Source organism: Bubalus kerabau, chromosome 14 (assembly GCF_029407905.1).
Source record: "Bubalus kerabau isolate K-KA32 ecotype Philippines breed swamp buffalo chromosome 14, PCC_UOA_SB_1v2, whole genome shotgun sequence".
Lineage (NCBI taxonomy): Eukaryota > Metazoa > Chordata > Mammalia > Artiodactyla > Bovidae > Bubalus > Bubalus kerabau.
Window position 1 is genome coordinate 2,116,272 of NC_073637.1, and position 24,427 is coordinate 2,140,698.

A 24,427-nucleotide genomic window follows, 5' to 3' on the forward strand; every position below is an offset into this window, starting at 1 on the left:
AGGCAGGTAAAATAGCATCTTGGAAGGCTACGTGACAAGGAAAAGAAATGAAAAAATGCCCTATGGGATGGAACCAAAAGAGTGCAGAAGGCATTCCAGTGAAAAGAAATCAGAGAAGAAAGTGGGGACCAAGCAATGAAGGGATTTGGTCATATCTTCACTATGATGGGAAAATACAAGAGCAGTTGGAGCAGGGAGGTGATAGAATTGCATCTGCATTTTAAAAAGGTCATCTTGCTTCACATCACTCATGATTGGACAGACTCAACTCCAAACTACAACGAGGTACCACGTCACATTAGTCAGAATGGTCCTCATGGAAAAGTCTGTAGATAACAAATGCTGGAGAGGATGTGGAGAAAAGGGAACTCGCCTCCACCGTTAGTAGGAATGTGAGTTGGTAGAGCCACTATGGAAAAGAGTATGGAGGTTCCTGAAGGATCTAAACCTAAAAGTACCATATGATTCAGCAGTCCCACTCCCAGGCACATATCCACCAAAAGTATAACTGAACAAGATACATGCACCATCTGTGCACATATATCTGTGTGTGCACGCAGATGCGCGCGAGCTCGGGCGTTCGCCTGCAAGGATGGGGGGGTGGGGGTGGGGCTGGGGCTGGGGGTAGGGCTGGGGCTGGGGCTGGGGCTGGGGCTGGAGCTGGTGCAGCCCCCCGGGGATTGCCTGAGGCACGCCAAGGGAGCCCCAGACGGAGACCCGCGGGACGGTCCTCTGGTTTCCTGGAAGCCAAATGCAGAGGGGCTCGCGGGCCGCGCGGAGGCACCCCAGGTCTGCAGCGGGAGTCGGTGCCCTGGCCACCCACCCCCAGGAGGGGTTGGGGTCCGGGAGCCCAAGAGTTGGGACGTGGGGGCGGGGGCTAAAGGAGAGGGAAGGCAAAGAGCCTACAGCACCCGGTATTCCCAGGCGGTCTCCCATCCAAGTAAGAACCAGGCCCGACCCTACTTAGCTTCCGAGATCAGACGAGACAGGGCGCGTTCAGGGTGCTATGGCCTTAGACGGAGGCCGCTGCCGCCCGGCGCCCTAAGAGCCCTGCGCTGCGCCTCCCTTTCGCTCTGACCTGCCGGTCAGCCATTCCGACTACAAGTAATTTTACTCCTTCCCCTTTCTCTCCCTGCTTTCTGAGAGTCTCTCTCCTTCCATACTCGATGGTGTAATGAATGGATGCCTTAGATCATTTTCCCTCAACATTTTTTTCTCTTTATTTTTACATTGATTTCTATGAATTCATCTTCAAGTTTATGGATTATTTCTGCCAGCATCTCATATGTGCTATTGAACCTATCAATTTTTCATTTCAATTATTTTCGTTTTCAAATCCAGAATTTATGTTAGTTTCCTTTAAAAAAAATAATTTGTAGCTCTTCATTGGGTCTCTCTGTTTGTTGACTTAGTATCATACTGTCATCTAATTCTTCAAACATGGTTCCATTATTTCATTTTGTAGTTATCATTATTTTGATATTTTATCTTTTGACCTTCATACTGAATTTATAAGTGATATACTTATATGAGTTATCAGTGGTATGTTATACAAATGCTTTACTCACCACCATTACCACATTAGAGTTTTCTGATTTTAACTGTATACTTACCTGTCCCAGCAGGTTGATAAAGAGTCCAAGCCTAAAGCCCCTTTAAGGAGGAGGCAAGCTTGCTTGCTTTTTCACATTCTTTGGCCTAAGACAAGTAGGCATTGTAGGGAGCAGTATCTCAGGTTCAAGGACATTCCTCTTTTTGAGCTTTGGATGTATGCTATAGGAAAGGGTCTGGGCAAAACGCTCACATCCTTGAGATGTTTTTTGTCTATTCTCAGAGGCTAGTTGAGACGTATATATGGCCCCACTTAAATTAGTGAGCCCCTTCTGATGTCTGTGTCAGAAGCTTTTTCTGTCACCTTCACTTTAAATAAAATATACACAAAGCTCTGAATGACTGAGACTGTCTTTGGCCCCAGAGTAATATCTTCTTCTTCAGACACCATGAATCCAGTGGCATCGGTCACCGTTGACTGCTAGGTTATCATCTTGGGGGCTTGTCCAAGATCTTCAAGACAAGGTAAGAACACTCGGAGTTGACATTCTTTTGCTCGTTTACTGTGGTCTCTACTTTACTATGGAGAAGGCAATGGCACCCCACTCCAGTACTCTTGCCTGGAAAATCCCATGGGCGGAGGAGCCTGGTAGGCTGCAGTCCATGGGGTCGCTAAGAGTTGGACACGACTGAGTGACTTCACTTTCCCTTTTCACTTTCCTGCATTGGAGAAGGAAAGGGCAATCCACTACAGTACTCTTGCCTGGAGAATCCCAGGGGCGGGGGAGCCTGGTGGGCTGCCAACTCTGGGGTCTCACAGAGTCGGACACGACTGAAGCAACTTAGCAGCAGCAGCAGCAGCAGCAGCTACTTTACTAAATCAGAAGCATGTGGACTGAACTTCTTTTCCCCAGTCAGCTTTTCCTGGTCCCTCTGACCATTTCATATCTGCTTGGGGAATTAAAGTTATTAACCTCGTGTGCCGGATTGTAGACTTTCAAGGGACTTGCAATCCATGCTGTTATTGTGCTTTTCTAGCAAGGCCCCCATTCCAAGTTTTACAGGACACTGCAGACAGGAGCACTTTAGGGAGCGAGCTGGAGCTCTAGCTCCAGGGACATCTCTCAGACTGGAAATCACCATCCTGACCCCACAGACACACAGGCAAGTTCTTGTCGTGGCTATGCCTCTGGACTATATGGATTGAGGCATTGCTGGTGAGCATGAGATTCCTGAGGACACAGATTGGGACACCCCAGATTTGGGCAGATTGAAAGCGCATTGGGCTTCTTCCCTTAGTAGCGCTAGCTCTTAGCAGAGCAGACGAAGCCCTCCAGTGGCTCTTGTCTCAACTCCTTAGGTATTCTTTTTGTACAGTCTGAGGGACAGGAATCAAAAGGATGATGTTGGCACTCCATGCATATGAAGGATTAGTTTTTCCTCGCAGGCGGGCCCTCCATCGCCTCCTTTGTTATTAAATAGACTCGTGTGGCCACTCTCAGGAGGATGTCTTGGGTTTTCTGTTCATCCCTTTATGACTTGCCACTTATACTGTTATGAGGAATGTGCGCAGGTACACAGAAGTTGGGTGCTTCCCCTAGTGGTCTTGGCTCGGCGAGCATCCGGAAAACTACTCTGTTCCACCCCAGGTGGTGCCGGAATAAAAGGGAAATCAAACCAAGGTTTTAATGGTGAGGACCTGGACATCAATCTGGGATGCCATCAGGTCTAACCCTGGTGCATCTCCACCATGCCTGGGTGGTAGAATGAGGGGGGGTGGGAGTAGGACACCTTCACCTGTAAGAGACAGGTTAGCTCTGGCCAGGGAAGGAAGCTTAGGTGGAAAATCAGTCTCCAACCCCGTCTAGAGCAGGGGCAGACACCTCTGGTAGAAAAAAGCCATGGCACTGGGCACTGCTTTTTTCTCTCTTACAGATGGGGCCTAACAGTCCAGAACCACCACCCCCCCTTGAATAATATCTTGAAAAACTGGGATAATTTTGATCCTCAAGGCCTAAAAATCCCTTATATATGGGGTTTCTTTGCTTTAAGAGACGACCTCACCTGCCCAGAGAGATAATCCCTGCTGGGACATCTTCTCGATCAGTCTACCCCTGTCATCAGAGCCAATTTGAGCACTCTCTGGTTTAAATTTTAGCTATGAAGCTATGACTACATGAAGGAGAAATGACATTTTGAACCCTGAATGGCCATGTGTATTCTTTAGACTCCGGAGAAAACTAGGTAAAATGGAATCTTTTTGAAATTGCAAAACTGGTTCCTTTTGCACATGTAATTACTAAAAGTTTGACTTGTGAAAATACTCTTTTGGGGAGCTCTGATCCTGCCTGAGAAACAGAAACATGCCTGGGGAAAAACCTGAGTTAACTCTTATCATGTCCTTGAGATACACAGCCCACTCGATCCGGGACTCCAGCCATGAGCTGGAACTCAAGCCAAGAAAATAAAAGGGACAAAGAGACAATTTAAATTTCAGGTGGAAAACTGTGAGGTTTCTGTCTGTCCAGATTTGTGTGTGTCTCGGTGTATGTCTCCATCCTTGGAAAAAATTGCTAAAGGCTAAGTGGTTCAATGAGCTCTAATTAATTGGCCTAAAGAGAAGTAAGTGCTTACAAATCAAACAATTCTAAATTCAAGGAAATTAAAGTAAATGAATTCGAGGCTTGTGTGAACTGGGAAATAATCATTATTGTATTGATACATGATACTGATGTTTGTTTATTGATCTAATTAACAGAGACATTGTGCAGATACTTTTATAAATGATATAACTTTGGGTGATTTATCCTTACCAATCGACAGAATGATGATGTAAAGTACAAGTCATGGTTTCTGAAGAAAAGTAAGATGTGTGTTTTTAATAAAAAGTAATAAGGAATGGAATTACATTCTATTAAGGAAAAGCAAAGTAAGTCTAAACGTACAGGTGGCTGTCCTCTAAGTGGACAAATGAAGTGACGAATACAGAAAGTGCAAAAAGGTGTGTTGCAAGTGAAAGAAGAGTTTTGTGCATGCTACAAGTTTGTTAAGACATTAAACTGCCTTTGAAGTCTTATTGTGACTATGACTAAGTGAATAACTATTGTTTCACAGTGAATATAAGCTGTTACCAAACTGGAATTTGGTTTTCTCTCACTGATTAAAAGAACAAAGTTTTCTTGGAATGTGGCTTTTGATAACAGACTACAGCACATATGAACAAAGCTCATTCTGCTTCTACAAAAGTTAACGCCTCTTCAGGGAATTTAAAATGGATTAAAAATGGCCATAAACCAAAGAGTTGGGGCTATGAGAGGTCCAACGTGGCCACTTGGCTTTTCCTGGCTCCCTGACAAACCTCATTTTTATTTGATAATGCCTTTCCTGGCTTCAGAATTAATATCTCAGAATAGAAAAAAATGGTTAAAAGGTGCTTTCCACAATCTCCAGTGATCAGGGCACCCACTTTGCTGGACAGGTCATACAGACATTCACAAAAGCTTCATGAGTTTCTTCGCGACTACTGCTTTCACTGATGTCCTTGGCCATTGGGCAAGGACAGCAGAACAAAGGGATCAATTGCATGGGATGGAGTAGACTGCTAAATATGACCGCAATTTTCACGACTTTTTGTCTGACATATTGTTGATTTTTACTCTGTGTTTTCAGATATAAAGAAGCACTTCTCCTCGAGTTACTGGTCATTTAAAACAATCTAGTGATTTACTCCTACGGGTAAAATTATACCTTTTTTCTCTCTGCCTCATCCCTCCAGAAGCTGGAGACACTTGGGTTCTGAACAGCCTTCTCAGGTAAATAAAAAGACTGTCTCCCGACATATACAGAAATCTCAACGTATACTGGGGAGCTCTAAAAGAAAAATCCACCTAACTGATGTCAGGCCTATGGCATCTATTACGTTTCACTGAATATTAAGTTCCAGTTTTTTAAGTTAAGGTCTGTATTTACTAAGACGCACTCCTGAGATAGTTCCTTGTGGTTATGTTACATTGCTAAGAGGTTTAATTAAGTTGTTAAAAAGGACATTCTGAGTTTGTTTCTAAAGCTTATCTCAATAACCAGTCTTTGAATCAAGATCAGATGCTCAGGATCTACAACCAGGATATCAACAGCAAGCTATAGTCATTTAGCAAACTAAGTCAGATGACATGGAGATGTCACTGGGCTACACCTACTAGAAGTTCTTGACCTAACTTCTTACTTATGATTCTACTATTACTGCTATCGTTTTCTATATTGCCTGTTTCAAGAAGTGTTGTTCCTTACATTATCAAGTGTGTGACTGAGCCACTAAGTGAGTCACTGTATGACTTAGCTGGAAAAAGAAGAGAAGTGAAAAGCAAAGGAGATAAGGAAAGATATAAGCCTCTGAATGCAGAGTTCCAAAGAACAGCAAGGAGAGATAAGCAAGCCTTCCTCAGCGATCAATGCAAAGAAATAGAGGAAAACAACAGAATGGGAAAGACTAGAGATCTCTTGAAGAAAATTAGAGATACCAAGGGGACATTTCATGCAAAGATGGGCTCGATAAAGGACAGAAATGGTATGGACCTAACAGAAGCAGCAGATATTAAGAAGAGGGGGCAAGAATACACAGAAGAACTGTGCAGAAAAGATCTTCACGACCCAGATAATCACGACGGTGTGATCACTGACCTAGAGCCAGACATGCTGGAATGTGAAGTCAAGTGGGCCTTAGAAAGCATCACTACGAACAAAGCTAGTGGAGGTGATGGAATTCCAGAGGAGCTGTTTCAAATCCTGAAAGATGATGCTGTGAAAGTGCTGCACTCAATATGCCAGCAAATTTGGAAAACGCAGCAGTGGCCACAGGACTGGAAAAGGTCAGTTTTCATTCCAATCCCAAAGAAAGCAATGCCAAAGAATGCTCAGACTACCGCACAATTGCACTCATCTCACATGCTAGTAAAGTAATGCTCAAAATTCTCCAAGCCAGGCTTCAGCGATACACGAACCGTGAACTTCCAGATGTTCAAGCTGGTTTTAGAAAAGGCAGAGGAACCAGAGATCAAATTGCCAACATCTGCTGGATCATGGAAAAAGCAAGAGAGTTCCAGAAAAACATCTATTTCTGCTTTATTGACGATGCCAAAGCCTTTGACTGCATGGATCACAATAAACTGTATAAAATTCTGAAAGAGATGGGAATACCAGAACACCTGACCTGTCTCTTGAGAAATCTGTATGCCGGTCAGGAAGCAACAGTTAGAACTGGACATGGGAAAACAGACTGGGTCCAAATAGGAAAAGGAGTTCGTCAAGGCTGTATATTGTCACCCTGCTTATTTAATTTCTATGCAGAATACATCATGAGAAACGCTGGACTGGAAGAAACACAAGCTGGAATCAAGATTGCCGGGATAATATCAATAACCTCAGATATGCAGATGACACCACCCTTATGGCAGAAAGTGAAGAGGAACTCAAAAGCCTCTTGATGAAAGTGAAAGTGGAGAGTGAAAAACTTGGCTTAAAGCTCGACACGCAGAAAACGAAGATCACGGCATCTGGTCCCATCGCTTCATGGGAACTAGATGGGGAAATAGTGGAAACAGTATCAGACTTTATTTTGGGGGGCTCCAAAATCACTGCAGATGGTGACTGCGGCCATGAAATTAAAAGACGCTTACTCCTTGGAAGAAAAGTTATGAACAACCTAGATAGCATATTCAAAAGCAGAGACATTACTTTGCCAACAAAGGTCCGTCTAGTCAAGGCTATGGTTTTTCCTGTAGTCATGTATGGATGTGAGAGTTGGACCATGAAGAAGGCTGAGCACCGAAGAACTGATGCTTTTGAACTGTGGTGTTGGAGAAGACTCCTGAGAGTCCCTTGGACTGCAAGGAGATGCAACCAGTCCATTCTGAAGGAGATCAGCCCTGGGATTTCTTTGGAAGGAATGATGCTGAAGCTGAAACTCCAGTACTTTGGCCACCTCATGCAAAGAGTTGACTCTTTGGAAAAGACCCTGATGCTGGGAGGGATTGGGGGCAAGAGGAGAAGGGGACGACAGAGGATGAGATGGCTGGATGGCATCACTGACTCGATGGACGTGAGTCTGAGTGAAGTCCAGGAGTTGGTGATGGAGAGGGAGGCCTGGCGTGCTGCGATTCATGGGGTCACGAAGAGTCGGACACGACTGAGCGACTGAACTGAACTGAACTGACATAACATAAGAAATCCCCACATAATAGGAATTAAACTCAATATATGAGTTTTCTCATACAGTGTGATTTAGTAGCGAAAAGCAACCACCACCCCACAACCTGAACTGCTCATGAATCCAGACTGAATGAGGCAGGCAGAATAATGTCTTATTTTAAGCCTCATTCCGAGAGAGAGAGATTTGTATGAATGATGTCTCTGTGAAATGAAGCAATATATTCCGGCCTCTTTATTTCCTGGTACTTGTATTTATTAACAGGAGAGATAAGAATGGCATATATTGTAAGCATCTTTTTTAAAAATTCCTCACCCAAAATATCTGGTATTAAACTCTGTAGTTCATGGCTGAAGGTCATGGATTATGGTTTCTGCTTAATTTACACATGAAGGCAGAGCTGAGGTCTCTATGGAAGGCTGTTAAACACTATAAGCAAACACAGAGATGGGGATATTGAAAAATATCAGTTATTACCAGATATTCGCAACTATCTGGGAAGACGAATGGATGATCTTTATGAAAATGTAACTCCAAACAACTGATCCACTTGAGGAGATAATTCAATTGGGAAATTAAGTAAGATTTGGTTGATTTACATTATTTACAACATATTCATTCAGTTACTTTGATAACTTCTGCCTCCTTAAGATTATTATTTACAATTCTGAAACACCATTCTTTTTTGACATTTAAATATTCAGCAAAATATGCAAAATAATATTTGCAAAGTATCTTGCAAGTACAAACATAAGACACATACATATTCAGTTCAGTTCAGGCCCTCAGTCGTGTCTGACTCTTTGAGACCCCATGTACTGCAGCACACCAGGCCTCCCCGTCCCGTCACCAACTCCCGGAGTCCACCCAAACCCATGTCCATTGAGTCCGTGATGCCATCCAGCCATCTCATCCTCTGTTGTCCCCTTCTCCTCCTCCCCTCAACCTTTCCAAGCATCAGGGTCTTTTCAAATGCGTCAGCTCTTCTCATCAGGTGGCCAAAGTGTTGGAGTTTTAGCTTCAACATCAGTCCTTCCAATGAACACCCAGGACTGATCTCCTTTAGGATGGACTGGTTGGATCTCCTTGCAGTCCAAGGGACTCTCAAGAGTCTTCTCCAACACCACAGTTCAAAAGCATCAATCCTTCGGCCCTCAGCTTTCTTTATAGTCCAACTCTCACATCCATACATGACTGCTGGAAAAACTATAGCTTTGACTAGACAGATCTTTGTTGCTCGTAAAGTAATGCTCAAAATTCTCCAAGCCAGGCTTCAGCAATACGTGCACCATGAACTTCCAGATGTTCAAGCTGGTTTTAGAAAAGGCAGAGGAACCAGAGATCAAATTGCCAACACCTGCTGGATCATCGAAAAAGCAAGAGAGTTCCAGAAAAACGTCTATTTCTGCTTTATTGACTATGCCATAGCCTTTGACTGTGTGGGTCACAATAAACTGTGGAAAATTCTGAAGGAGACACACACATAATATAGCCAAATATTAATATGGCCTATCTTTGTGTGGAGAACAGTTAACAACATTTTTATGACATAGTAATAATATGATTCTTTAAAATCCATCATCTGTCCTATTAATTCTAAAAAATATTACATTTTTTGAGAGAGAAACATTAGAAAATATCCTATTACCTAAAATAAATCTATAGTATTAAATATAGTTTAACTCATTATATAGAATACAAATCTATACTATTAATAGTTACATTTTATATCCAAAACTATGCACATTTTCATAAGAAAATGCAGCAATCTTAAAAATGTATTTCAAACAAAATGTATACTTTGCCCTAGAAAATCATGAAAATCCTATAGGTATGGATGTATACACATTAGACTTCCCTGGTAGCTCAACTGGTAAAGAATCCACCTGCAATGCAGGAGACCCCTGGTTGATTCCTGGGTCGGGAAAATCCCCTGGGGAAGAGATAGGCTACCCACTCCAGTATACTTGGGCTTCCCTGATGGCTCAGTTGGTAACGAGTCTGCCTGCAATGTGGGAGACCTGGGTTCAGTCCCTGGCTTGGGAAGATCCCCTGGAGGAGAACATGGCAACCCACTCCGATATTTGTGCCTGGAGAATCCCCATGGACAGAGAAGCCTGGTGGGCTACAGTCCATGTGGCCACAGAGTCAGAAACACCTAAGCACAGCAGCAGAATATATATATATATATATATATATATATATATATATATATATTCCCATCACTGAGTCTGATCTATATTTTGTCAAATATTATTTTAGGATTATTCTACACTTGAATTTAGATAGTAAGTGAAAGTCTTTTACTTTGAGATAAATCATCTGTTTTGAGGAACTAAAGGATTTATATTTTCTTCTTTTTTGTAGCAAAGTCAGTTGTAGTTTATTTATTCCTTGATCATGTATACTTAATATCAAACCCAGTTCAAATAGCATGAGTTTGTATATATATATATATATATATATATATATATATATATACACATATATTTCCCCCAATACTTACAATGTTACTTCACAAACAGATCACACAGTGACTTGCTTTTCAGACTGTAAGACTTGCCATGTCGACTATAAGGCTGGACTTTACACTATGTTGTATTTAGATCTATATATTCTTTTCACTTAAGTAAAATAATAGCAGTTCACAAATACACACAAAAAAATCTCTAGGTACTTGATTAAAAGCAATCTAGAGTTGTAGGATACGAGGCTAGGTATATAGTTCTGAAAGGAGTTTGCAGTATGTGATTGTTCTTATTTTCCTATAACTGCCTTTTTGTTTTTGTTTAGTCGCTGAATCATGTCCAGCTGTTTTGCATCCCCATGGGCTGTAGCCCACCAGATTCCTCTCTCCATGGGATTTCCCAGGCAAAAACACTGGAGTGGGTAGCCATTTCCTTCTCCAGAGGATCTTCCTGGCCCAAGGATTGAACATGTGTCTCCTGCATTAGCAGGTGGATTCTTTAACTGTCTTTTACCTTGTAACATATTATTACCTTTTATACCTTGAGGCCAAGTATTTTGAGAGCGAAGTCTCCCCCAGGTTTAGCCTTCAATACAGGCAGGATCACTCTCCCTCCAGATTTTTCAGTGTGTTTTTACTCTGTAAAAAGTTTCCTTTTCTTTTTTTTTAAACAAAGGGGATTATTAGTGAAAAGTGAAATCAAGGAAAACGCATTGAGAGGAAAATAAAGAAGGAACCACTGAAGGCAAGCTGTTGTTGGAGGCTTGGCTTTTACACATTCTGCCTGATGTTCCCATTAGCAGGAGAGACTCAGCAACAGAGGGAGTGATGAGAAGACAGTCACTGGCGTCAGAGATGAATGACCTTCAGATCATTAAGCTCCTTTCCCAGAACCTTTTATTGCACCAAACTCTTCTTATGGAATTTTTCATCCCCATGTTTCTAAGTGTGTAGATAAGCGGGTTGAGCATGGGGACAATAATTGTGTAGAAGAGCGTAAACACTTTATCCTCTGGTAATGTTGTGGCAGGTCTAATGTAAACAAAGATGACAGGTGTGAAAAAGAGGATCACGGACTGTGATGTGGGAACTACAGGTGGAAAGTGCTTTATGGTGGCTTTCTGCAGAATATGTGCACACATTATACAGAATCAAAATGTAGGAGGCCATCAAAACCACAAAGAGCACCAGTCCCATCAAGCCAGAATTGGCAATGACAAAAAAGCCAATTTTGTGTGTATCAGTGCAGGCTAGTTTCAACAAAAGATATGCATCACAGAAATAGTGGTCTATTTCACTGGGGCCACAGAAAGGTAAAACAATCGCAAGAAGAAAGAGACCAAGAGAATGAAGAAGTCCCCCTGCACACGACGCTATGAGAATTGAGTGACGTTTTTGCCTGTTCATGGTGATGGCGTCGTGGAGAGGTTTGCTGATGACCACATAGCAGTCACAGGCCATCCCTGTGAGGGTGAAGACCTCATTCCCCCCTCCCCAAAGAAGTAGGTGGTGAAAAGCTGTGTCATGCAGTTTTTATAGGAAATGGCCTTTTTTCCATCAGTAAGTCAGTCATGAGTTTGGGTGTCACAGTGGAGGTGTAGAAGAGATCTGAGAGTGCAAGGCAGTTAAGGAAGAAGTACATGGGCTGGGTGATTAGCTGACTGCATGTAATAGAAATCACAATGATCAAATTCCCCAACCAAATAGCCAGGTAACAGAATAAGAAAAATAAAAAGCAGAGGATCTGGACTTTCTTGTCCATAGAAAGTTCTAAGAGGATAAATTCAGTAACATTATTTCTATCTTCCATGATCTGATGTTCAAGAAAGTTATCTGAAATGACAAAACCAATGAAACGAATCATTGATGAGAAAATGGAAACCTAATATCTACTTTAAATGGCACCAATGTGCCGGTGCTAGACGGCAAAGTCGATCAGGTCCCGAGAACGTGCACGGCGGGGCTGAGAAAAGAAACGAAAGCAAGAGAAATCTCCAACAAAGATGGGGTCGAGAGGTTCAGACACGTCTCCACGAAGGGACGCAGTCTGACACCAACTTTATTCAGCATCTCACATTTATACAGAAGAGCGTGAGAAAGACAAGACAGTTAACATTTTCTTTGTTTGACCTACACATCTTACAAACAGTCACAAGAAATCTTGAGAGCATGGGAATGGCACCCTGTTATTATTTCTTACACCAGATAATATTTCTCTGTGCGTGAGAAGTTTGCACAGAACTCCAGGTGCCTGCAGTAAATAAGCGCCTAATCTCTGGGGTGGCGGGACAGAGAGCTATGTTTGCAAGCAAACCCTCAAGGACTGAGGCAGCTCCCAGAGCTGTGTCCTTCGGACAAAGGACCCCGTTCTGATGGGCAGCTCCCCACACCAATGCCTTTTAAAGACAAGTTCTTTTGAGACCCACTGAAATCATTTTCATTTAATACGAGTCTTTTGAATATCTAGTACTAATATTCCTCGAAGAGCTAAGAATACAGTGATAAATTAGACAAAGTTCCAGTTTTTATATAATTTAAATTATTTTGTGAGGAAGCCAGGAATTATATTTATCAAGAATTTTTAAAAAAGAGATAATCTTAATAGTGTTAAGTAGGGCGACATATAATGTGCCGATTTAGGATGTAAAATAGAGGCAACTATAGAATTTGCTTGATTAAGTGGTTTCTAATGAAGTCACAAAATTGGTGTAGGGTGTGTGGGTGGGCTTTGCAGTGCTGGCACAGAGTCAATGTTAAATAAATATCAATTAAAAAAAATCTGGAAAGTGAACAATGTGCTATAATTTTGAAGGAATAATACAATACATAATCATCCTTTAGTCAGGTAATTCATGATAAAACTGAAGAACAAATCATTTTTATGAGTGGACTCATGATCCTTTTTGACTTTTAAGTTAGTTAAGTTGCTCAGTAGTATCTGACTCTTCGCGACCCAGTGGACTGTAGCCCACCAGGCTCCTCCATCCATGGGATTCTCCAGGCAAGAATACTGGAGTGGGTTGCCATTTCCTTCTCCAGGGGATCTTTCTGACTCAGGGATCAAACCCAGGTCTTCTGCATTGCAGGCAGATGCTTTAACCTCTGAGCCACCAGGGAAGCCCTTTTGACTTTTAAGAGGAAATAATTCCTTCATGAGAAATACTCCATGAAACTTTCATATTTCTTAAACAATATTTGTAGCATCTCTAGGTTAATATATTGACAACTATGCTTTTCCTGTTTGTCTATATTTCTCTTGCAAGATTATTTCCTCTTTCAAAATCAATTAACATTCAGAAGTTATTTGAGTTACATCTTATCAGACTGTAATTATACTTGTCTAGTTTGGAAATCATACACTGAGGAATGGGCTCCTCTAATTCCAAAATAGTTCCCCCTAAACACAATACAATAAACAAGATGTAGCACTCTTTCCCTTAATTTCTTAGAGAATTCACCCACACAATCTGCTTGTGGAGTGGAGTTCCCTTTGGTCCACATCTTCTCTAGCATTCGATATTGACAGACTTTGCAATGAGGACTATTCGAACTCGTGGAAGTGGTCCCTCCTTGTAACTTGGAGTTGAGTCGCTCCAAACATTAGTGTTATGGAGCAAGACGACATTTAGGAAATGCAGAGAAATTCTATCATCTCCCTGCCCCAACTGCTCTTGTATTTTCCCATCATATTGAATATATGATCACATCCCTTCATGCTTGTTCCCCACGTTAGTCTCTGATGTCTTTTCCCTGGAATGCCCTCTGCACTCTTTGGCTTCCATCCCATAGGGCATTTTCATTTCTTGAACGTCCTAAGTTTCCCTGGTCACCTAGACTTCCAGGATGCTGTTTTCCCTGCCTGAAATTCTTCCTGCATCTCAACCCTGGTTTACGTAGGTTCCACCTATGGACCTCAACGCAATGGATACTCTGAAAAGCCTTCCCTGACACCCAGGTTTTGGTGAGGGTAGAGGCCCCTCGACAAGTTCTCCAAGGATCTGCCTGTGATGTATCATTAGATTCGTCTCAGTGAAAGCAGGAACTCTGTGTCTGCTTCTCTCCGCCTTCTAGTTCCAGAAACTTATTACATGCCTCCCAGCTCATCGTAGGTGCTCAGGATTTACTTAGTGTGTGAAAGACAGAAAAGTTCTTGGAAGCCTCAAGGTGTCACTTGGCTCGGCACTTTTGATCTCTTTGTATATTTGGCGATTCAATTCTTTATTTCCTGGGTTGATGTGTACACTATAATCAAGGCACAATCTAAGGCACTAAGACATATCCATAAATATAGGTTCTTGCTTTCAAGGAACTCGTACAGCAGATTTCTACAATTTAGGGCTTCTCAAAAGCTCTACAAGAACGTGAACGTTGAGTATGATCCATTTTCACTTCAAAGAAAGATATTTTGATTTCCATAGCAAAGGTGGAGACCTTCCAACGTTTAGTCCAATACTTATACCTTGACCATTTCAAGCAAGTCTTGTGGTTCCTTCTGGAGGAGTGTGGCTCTTGCAGAAACGTGAAGATCTTCCATCGTCCTCGGACTTTGGTGTCATTTGCAATCATCAAGAAAGCTTCCAGATATAGGTTCCAGACCACCACCACACACAGTCAGTGGCCAAAGGAGTGGATTCCAGGAATATGCGTTGTTAACCAGCATCACCGTTGATATTGCTGCTGCACACTCAATGCAGTAGCCAGGGCCTGGATTGTCCACTGGGCCTCACGTGGAATGGAAAGAAGGGCTTCCTCCCCCTCCCAAACATCCACCCCACTCTTGACAGCCTTGTGACTAGAAACGGGCCCCGAAACAAGAATCAGACAAACCAGATAAGCCCAGATGGTAGTTCATGAGATGAAGGAACTAAGCAGCTGGTTGGGATGGCGCCAGGGGGAAAGGTTGCTCTTTTTGTCTCCCGCTCTACTCCTTTCTTCCTGGACGCCTTAGGGGTTCATCGTGGAGATTTGAAATAAAGTTCACCAAAGTCATATGTGTTGAATCAAGATTTTGCATTTCACCATCTCTCAAAAACGAAGAGTGCTTAACCTGCACAGGTTTCTTTCAAAAAAGCCAATTGCTTTTCAATTCTGGGGTTTCTCTCTTGCCTTGTTCAAGTAGCCTTAAGAGTAAAAATCAACGAAAACTAAAGAAAGATTCCAAGATACCAACAAAGGACACCTTCTGTTTCTTCAATCATCTTTCCACTTAGTAGCACACGAGCTCTTTTCTTTGTATTTTGCTTTGCCTAGGGAATTCGCAATGTGCTGGTTCAGATGGCAAGGCATCCGCCCGCAGGAGACTCGGGTTTGATCCCTGGGTCGGGAAGATCCCCTGGAGAAGGAAATGGCAACCCACTCCAGTATTCTCGCCTGGGAAATGCCACGGACAGAGGAGCCTGATGGGCCGCACTCCATGGGGCCTATAAAAGTTGGGCTCAACCCAGCAACTACGAACAGAAGTATTTCCAAAGACCACACTCAAGTGTGTGTGTGTGTGTGTGTGTGTGTGTGTGTGTGTGTGTGTGTGTCTGTATCTCCCTCTCGCCGTCTTGGAGTCTGTCTCGGAAGCTTCATGGATTTCTGCCTCTGTCTCTCCCGACAGCCGTCCACCGGGCCTTTGGTCTGGCCCCGGCCTCTCCCAGGTGCTATGGCTCTGGCTGAGGAGCTCGCGCAGGCCAGCTGTCTCCCATGGCGTGGGTGCGTGCGAGTCTGTGTGTCTGTCTGTGTGCCTGCCTGTGGTTCGTCTGCTCTCTCAGGAAGGTCGGGTGCTTGGCGGGCGGCGTGGGGACAAGGGGGGCGGGGGGCCTCGGTAGGGCAAAGGGGCGGGGCTGAGGCGCTCCGGTCGACCGCGCCTCCGTGGCTCCCGGTGGGTTTGGGCAGCGGGCAGGTGCCGGGCAAGTTGGGAGCTCAAGATTCGCTGCGCCTAGGCCCGCAGGAGGTTCAGAGGCCCCCGGGCCGCGGGGGTCGGGAGGCGGCGGGCCCCGAAGACCGACACCTCCGGGGTCGCGCGGCCCTGGACAGCGAACGGGATGGGGGGGGGGAGGCCCCGCTCAGCCAGCGCGGCCGGGTCTGGAGTGGCCGGGGGTGGGAGGGCGCAGAGACCTCCGCACCCCTCAGCCCACCCCACCAGGCCCCGCGCGCACGCACGCACGCACGCCCTCCCGGTCACTGGGGGGTCCTGGAAGCCCATCGGGCCCCCGGGCCCGGCCAGGCGGTTGCTGGTCTGGTGTTGGCGGTGTTCGGGGGCCGGGCCGGCGTCAGCAGGCTGGAGTGCGGTCGCGGGTCGTGCGGCTCAAGTACAGCACGGCCCCCCGAGGAGAGGGGCGGCCCGTTGGCCCGACCTGCAGGTCAGAGCGAAAGGGAGGCGAAGCGCAAGGCTCTTAGGGCGCCCCGCGGCGGCCGCGTCCGTCTCCGGCCCTATCGGCCTGAAGGCGCCCGATCTCGTCTGATCTCGGAAGCTAAGCAGGGTCGGGCCTGTTTAGTATCTTGGATGGGAGACCACCTGGGAATTCCGGGTGCTGGAGGCTTTTATGCCTACCAGAAGAGGTCCTTTAGCCCCCGCCCCGCGTCCCAATTCTTGGACCCACACCCCCCTCGCCCCCCCCCCGCCACCCCCGCAGCCCCAGCCCCTCCCGGGGCGGGGGGAGTGAGTGGGTGGCCGGGGCCCCGACTCCCGCTGCAGACCTGGGTTGCCTCCCCGCGGCCCGCGAGCCCCTCCGCATTCGCATTCGGCTTTCAGGAAACCAGACGACCGGCCGTCCCGTCTCCCTCTGGGGCTCCTTTGGCTTGCCTCAGGCAATCCCGGGGCTTGCACCGACTCCAGCCAGAGGCCCAGCCCCCGCCCCACCCCCAGCCTCGCAGGCGATCGCGCATGCGCATGCGAGCGCGCGCACAGATCGATGTGCCCAAACGGGGCATCTGGCTTGTTGGCTTGTACTGGGGGTGGATCTATGCCTGGGAGTGGGACTGCTGAACCGTAGGCTACTTCTACGTTTAGTTCCTTCGCGAACCTCCATACTCTTTTCCATCCCGGCTGTACCAACTCCCATTCCTACTCAGCGTGGAGGAGAGTTCCCTTTGCTCCACAGCTTCTCCAGCATCTGCTAAGGACAGACAGCGCAATGAGGCCCAATCGGACTCGGGCGAAGTGGTCCCTCCTTGGCGTTTGGAGTTGAGTCTCTCCAATCATTAGTGATGTGGAGCAAGATGACCGTTTGCAAATGCAGATGCAATTCTGTCACCATCCTGCTCCAACGGCTCTTGTATTTTCCCATCATATTGAAGATACGACCAGTTCCCTTCATGCCTGCTCCTCACGTTCTTCTCGGATGTCTTTTCCCTGGAATGCCCTCTGCACTCTTTGGCTTCCATCCCATAGGGCATTTTCATTTCTTGAACGTCCTAAGTTTCCCTGGTCACGTAGACTTCCAGGATGCTGTTTTCCCTGCCTGAAATTCTTCCTGCATCTCAACCCTGGTTTACGTAGGTTCCACCTATGGACCTCAACGCAATGGTTACTCTGAAAAGCCTTCCCTGACACCCAGGTTTTGGTGAGGGTAGAGGCCCCTCGACAAGTTCTCCAAGGATCTGCCTGTGATGTATCATTAGATTCGTCTCAGTGAAAGCAGGAACTCTGTGTCTGCTTCTCTCCGCCTTCTAGTTCCAGAAACTTATTACATGCCTCCCAGCTCATCGTAGGTGCTCAGGATTTACTTAGTGTGTGAAAGACAGAAAAGTTCTTGGAAGCCTCAAGGTGTCACTTGGCTCGGCACTTTTGATCTCTTTGTATATTTGGCGATTCCATTCTTTCCTTTCCTGGGTTCATGTGTACGCTATATTCAAGGCACAATCTAAGGCATTAAGACATATCCATCAGTATGGGTTCTTGCTTTCAAGGAACTCGTACAGCAGATTTCTACAGTTTAGGGCTTTTCAAATGCTCTAGAAGAATGTGAACGTTCAGTGTGATCCATTTTCATTTCCAAGAAAGATCGTTTGACTTCCATAGCAAAGGTGGAGACCTTCCGACGTGTAGTCCAATACTTAGACCTTGACCATGTCAGGCAAGTCTTGCGGTTCCTTCTGGAGGTGTGTGGCTCTTGCAGAAACGTGAAGATCTTCCATCGTCCTCGGACTTTGGTGTCATTTGCAATCATCAAGAAAGCTTCCAGGTATAGGTTCCAGACCACCACCGCACACACTCAGTAGCCAACGGAGTGGATTCCAGGAATATGCGTTGTTAACCAGCATCACCGTTGATATTGTTGCTGCACGCTCTATGCAGTGGCCAGAGCCTGGATTGTCCACTGGGTCTCATGTGGAATGGAAAGAAGGGCTTCCCCCACCCCCCACCCCACCCCCCACTGTTGACAGCCTTGTGACTAGAAACGGGCCCCGAAACAAGAATCAGACAAACCAGATAAGCCCAGATGGTAGTCCATGAGATGAAGGAACTAAGCAGCTGGTTGGGATGGCGCCAAGGGGAAAGGTTGCTCTTTTTGTCTCCCGCTCTACTCCTTTCTTCCTGGACGCCTTAGGGGTTCATCAAGGAGATTTGAAATAAAGTTCACCAAAGTCATATGTGTTGAATCAAGATTTTGCATTTCACCATCTCTCAAAAACGAAGAGTGCTTAACCTGCACAGGTTTCTTTCAAAAAAGTCAATTGCTTTTCAGTTCTGGGGTTTCTCTCTTGCCTTGTTCAAGTAGCCTTAAGAGTAAAAATCAACGAAAACTAAAGAAAGATTCCAAGATACCAACAAAGGACACCTTCTGTTTCTTCAATCATCTTTCCACTTAGTAGCACACGAGCTCTTTTCTTTGTATTTTGCCTAGGGAATTCGCAATGTGCTGGTTCAGATGGCAAGGCATCCGCCCGCAGGAGACTCGGGTTTGATCCCTGGGTCGGGAAGATCCCCTGGAGAAGGTAATGGCAACCCACTCCAGTATTCTCGCCTGGGAAATGCCACGGACAGAGGAGCCTGATGGGCCGCACTCCATGGGTCCTATAAGAGTTGGGCTCAACCCAGCAACTACGAACAGAAGTATTTCCAAAGACCACACTCGTGTGTGTGTGTGTGTGTGTGTGTGTGTGTCTGTCTGTCTGTCTGTCTGTGTGCCTGCCTGTGGTTCGTCTGCTCTCTCAGGAAGGTCGGGTGCTTGGCGGGCGGCGTGGGGACAAGGGGGGCGCCTCGGTAGGGCAAAGGGGCGGGGCTGAGGCGCTCCGGTCGACCGCGCCTCCGTGGCTCCCGGTGGGTTTGGGCAGCGGGCAGGTGCCGGGCAAGTTGGGCGCTCAAGATTCGCTGCGCCTAGGCCCGCAGGAGGTTCAGAGGCCCCCGGGCCGCGGGGATCGGGAGGCGGCGGGCCCCGAAGACCGACACCTCCGGGGTCGCGCGGCCCTGGACAGCGAACGGGATGGGGGGGGGTGGGAGGCCCCGCTCAGCCAGCGCGGCCGGGTCTGGAGTGGCCGGGGGTGGGAGGGCGCCGAGACCTCCGCACCCCTCAGCCCACCCCCCAGGCCCCGCGCGCACGCACGCACGCCCTCCCGGTCACTGGGGGGTCCTGGAAGCCCATCGGGCCCCCGGGCCCGGCCAGGCGGTTGCTGGTCTGGTGTTGGCGGTGTTCGGGGGCCGGGCCGGCGTCAGCAGGCTGGAGTGCGGTCGCGGGTCGTGCGGCTCAAGTACAGCACGGCCCCCCGAGGAGAGGGGCGGCCCGTTGGCCCGACCTGCAGGTCAGAGCGAAAGGGAGGCGAAGCGCAAGGCTCTTAGGGCGCCCCGCGGCGGCCGCGTCCGTCTCCGGCCCTATCGGCCTGAAGGCGCCCGATCTCGTCTGATCTCGGAAGCTAAGCAGGGTCGGGCCTGTTTAGTATCTTGGATGGGAGACCACCTGGGAATTCCGGGTGCTGGAGGCTTTTATGCCTACCAGAAGAGGTCCTTTAGCCCCCGCCCCGCGTCCCAATTCTTGGACCCACACCCCCCTCGCCCCCCCCCCGCCACCCCCGCAGCCCCAGCCCCTCCCGGGGCGGGGGGAGTGAGTGGGTGGCCGGGGCCCCGACTCCCGCTGCAGACCTGGGTTGCCTCCCCGCGGCCCGCGAGCCCCTCCGCATTCGCATTCGGCTTTCAGGAAACCAGACGACCGGCCGTCCCGTCTCCCTCTGGGGCTCCTTTGGCTTGCCTCAGGCAATCCCGGGGCTTGCACCGACTCCAGCCAGAGGCCCAGCCCCCGCCCCACCCCCAGCCTCGCAGGCGATCGCGCATGCGCATGCGAGCGCGCGCACAGATCGATGTGCCCAAACGGGGCATCTGGCTTGTTGGCTTGTACTGGGGGTGGATCTATGCCTGGGAGTGGGACTGCTGAACCATAGGCTACTTCTACGTTTAGTTCCTTCGCGAACCTCCATACTCTTTTCCATCCCGGCTGTACCAACTCCCATTCCTACTCAGCGTGGAGGAGAGTTCCCTTTGCTCCACAGCTTCTCCAGCATCTGCTAAGGACAGACAGCGCAATGAGGCCCAATCGGACTCGGGCGAAGTGGTCCCTCCTTGGCGTTTGGAGTTGAGTCTCTCCAATCATTAGTGATGTGGAGCAAGATGACCGTTTGCAAATGCAGATGCAATTCTGTCACCATCCTGCTCCAACGGCTCTTGTATTTTCCCATCATATTGAAGATACGACCAGTTCCCTTCATGCCTGCTCCTCACGTTCTTCTCGGATGTCTTTTCCCTGGAATGCCCTCTGCACTCTTTGGCTTCCATCCCATAGGGCATTTTCATTTCTTGAACGTCCTAAGTTTCCCTGGTCACGTAGACTTCCAGGATGCTGTTTTCCCTGCCTGAAATTCTTCCTGCATCTCAACCCTGGTTTACGTAGGTTCCACCTATGGACCTCAACGCAATGGTTACTCTGAAAAGCCTTCCCTGACACCCAGGTTTTGGTGAGGGTAGAGGCCCCTCGACAAGTTCTCCAAGGATCTGCCTGTGATGTATCATTAGATTCGTCTCAGTGAAAGCAGGAACTCTGTGTCTGCTTCTCTCCGCCTTCTAGTTCCAGAAACTTATTACATGCCTCCCAGCTCATCGTAGGTGCTCAGGATTTACTTAGTGTGTGAAAGACAGAAAAGTTCTTGGAAGCCTCAAGGTGTCACTTGGCTCGGCACTTTTGATCTCTTTGTATATTTGGCGATTCCATTCTTTCCTTTCCTGGGTTCATGTGTACGCTATATTCAAGGCACAATCTAAGGCATTAAGACATATCCATCAGTATGGGTTCTTGCTTTCAAGGAACTCGTACAGCAGATTTCTACAGTTTAGGGCTTTTCAAATGCTCTAGAAGAATGTGAACGTTCAGTGTGATCCATTTTCATTTCCAAGAAAGATCGTTTGACTTCCATAGCAAAGGTGGAGACCTTCCGACGTGTAGTCCAATACTTAGACCTTGACCATGTCAGGCAAGTCTTGCGGTTCCTTCTGGAGGTGTGTGGCTCTTGCAGAAACGTGAAGATCTTCCATCGTCCTCGGACTTTGGTGTCATTTGCAATCATCAAGAAAGCTTCCAGGTATAGGTTCCAGACCACCACCGCACACACTCAGTAGCCAACGGAGTGGATTCCAGGAATATGCGTTGTTAACCAGCATCACCGTTGATATTGTTGCTGCACGCTCTATGCAGTGGCCAGAGCCTGGATTGTCCACTGGGTCTCATGTGGAATGGAAAGAAGGGCTTCCCCCACCCCCCACCCCACCCCCCACTGTTGACAGCCTTGTGACTAGAAACGGGCCCCGAAACAAGAATCAGACAAACCAGATAAGCCCAGATGGTAGTCCATGAGATGAAGGAACTAAGCAGCTGGTTGGGATGGCGCCAAGGGGAAAGGTTGCTCTTTTTGTCTCCCGCTCTACTCCTTTCTTCCTGGACGCCTTAGGGGTTCATCAAGGAGATTTGAAATAAAGTTCACCAAAGTCATATGTGTTGAATCAAGATTTTGCATTTCACCATCTCTCAAAAACGAAGAGTGCTTAACCTGCACAGGTTTCTTTCAAAAAAGTCAATTGCTTTTCAGTTCTGGGGTTTCTCTCTTGCCTTGTTCAAGTAGCCTTAAGAGTAAAAATCAACGAAAACTAAAGAAAGATTCCAAGATACCAACAAAGGACACCTTCTGTTTCTTCAATCATCTTTCCACTTAGTAGCACACGAGCTCTTTTCTTTGTATTTTGCCTAGGGAATTCGCAATGTGCTGGTTCAGATGGCAAGGCATCCGCCCGCAGGAGACTCGGGTTTGATCCCTGGGTCGGGAAGATCCCCTGGAGAAGGTAATGGCAACCCACTCCAGTATTCTCGCCTGGGAAATGCCACGGACAGAGGAGCCTGATGGGCCGCACTCCATGGGTCCTATAAGAGTTGGGCTCAACCCAGCAACTACGAACAGAAGTATTTCCAAAGACCACACTCGTGTGTGTGTGTGTGTGTGTGTGTGTGTGTGTCTGTCTGTCTGTCTGTCTGTGTGCCTGCCTGTGGTTCGTCTGCTCTCTCAGGAAGGTCGGGTGCTTGGCGGGCGGCGTGGGGACAAGGGGGGCGCCTCGGTAGGGCAAAGGGGCGGGGCTGAGGCGCTCCGGTCGACCGCGCCTCCGTGGCTCCCGGTGGGTTTGGGCAGCGGGCAGGTGCCGGGCAAGTTGGGCGCTCAAGATTCGCTGCGCCTAGGCCCGCAGGAGGTTCAGAGGCCCCCGGGCCGCGGGGATCGGGAGGCGGCGGGCCCCGAAGACCGACACCTCCGGGGTCGCGCGGCCCTGGACAGCGAACGGGATGGGGGGGGGTGGGAGGCCCCGCTCAGCCAGCGCGGCCGGGTCTGGAGTGGCCGGGGGTGGGAGGGCGCCGAGACCTCCGCACCCCTCAGCCCACCCCCCAGGCCCCGCGCGCACGCACGCACGCCCTCCCGGTCACTGGGGGGTCCTGGAAGCCCATCGGGCCCCCGGGCCCGGCCAGGCGGTTGCTGGTCTGGTGTTGGCGGTGTTCGGGGGCCGGGCCGGCGTCAGCAGGCTGGAGTGCGGTCGCGGGTCGTGCGGCTCAAGTACAGCACGGCCCCCCGAGGAGAGGGGCGGCCCGTTGGCCCGACCTGCAGGTCAGAGCGAAAGGGAGGCGAAGCGCAAGGCTCTTAGGGCGCCCCGCGGCGGCCGCGTCCGTCTCCGGCCCTATCGGCCTGAAGGCGCCCGATCTCGTCTGATCTCGGAAGCTAAGCAGGGTCGGGCCTGTTTAGTATCTTGGATGGGAGACCACCTGGGAATTCCGGGTGCTGGAGGCTTTTATGCCTACCAGAAGAGGTCCTTTAGCCCCCGCCCCGCGTCCCAATTCTTGGACCCACACCCCCCTCGCCCCCCCCCCGCCACCCCCGCAGCCCCAGCCCCTCCCGGGGCGGGGGGAGTGAGTGGGTGGCCGGGGCCCCGACTCCCGCTGCAGACCTGGGTTGCCTCCCCGCGGCCCGCGAGCCCCTCCGCATTCGCATTCGGCTTTCAGGAAACCAGACGACCGGCCGTCCCGTCTCCCTCTGGGGCTCCTTTGGCTTGCCTCAGGCAATCCCGGGGCTTGCACCGACTCCAGCCAGAGGCCCAGCCCCCGCCCCACCCCCAGCCTCGCAGGCGATCGCGCATGCGCATGCGAGCGCGCGCACAGATCGATGTGCCCAAACGGGGCATCTGGCTTGTTGGCTTGTACTGGGGGTGGATCTATGCCTGGGAGTGGGACTGCTGAACCATAGGCTACTTCTACGTTTAGTTCCTTCGCGAACCTCCATACTCTTTTCCATCCCGGCTGTACCAACTCCCATTCCTACTCAGCGTGGAGGAGAGTTCCCTTTGCTCCACAGCTTCTCCAGCATCTGCTAAGGACAGACAGCGCAATGAGGCCCAATCGGACTCGGGCGAAGTGGTCCCTCCTTGGCGTTTGGAGTTGAGTCTCTCCAATCATTAGTGATGTGGAGCAAGATGACCGTTTGCAAATGCAGATGCAATTCTGTCACCATCCTGCTCCAACGGCTCTTGTATTTTCCCATCATATTGAAGATACGACCAGTTCCCTTCATGCCTGCTCCTCACGTTCTTCTCGGATGTCTTTTCCCTGGAATGCCCTCTGCACTCTTTGGCTTCCATCCCATAGGGCATTTTCATTTCTTGAACGTCCTAAGTTTCCCTGGTCACGTAGACTTCCAGGATGCTGTTT

At 48.3% G+C, this 24,427-nt stretch overlaps 4 pseudogenes; 3 read left to right on the forward strand and 1 right to left on the reverse strand.

The window, feature by feature from the left end:
* Positions 1-899: 899 nt before the first annotated feature.
* Positions 900-1,018, reverse strand: LOC129627431 (uncharacterized; annotated as a pseudogene).
* A 15,609-nt stretch (positions 1,019-16,627) lies between these two features.
* Positions 16,628-16,747, forward strand: LOC129627523 (uncharacterized; annotated as a pseudogene).
* Positions 16,748-20,009: 3,262 nt separating this feature from the next.
* On the forward strand, positions 20,010-20,129 carry LOC129627524 (uncharacterized; annotated as a pseudogene).
* A 3,264-nt stretch (positions 20,130-23,393) lies between these two features.
* LOC129627525 (uncharacterized) lies at positions 23,394-23,513 on the forward strand (annotated as a pseudogene).
* Positions 23,514-24,427: the final 914 nt, after the last annotated feature.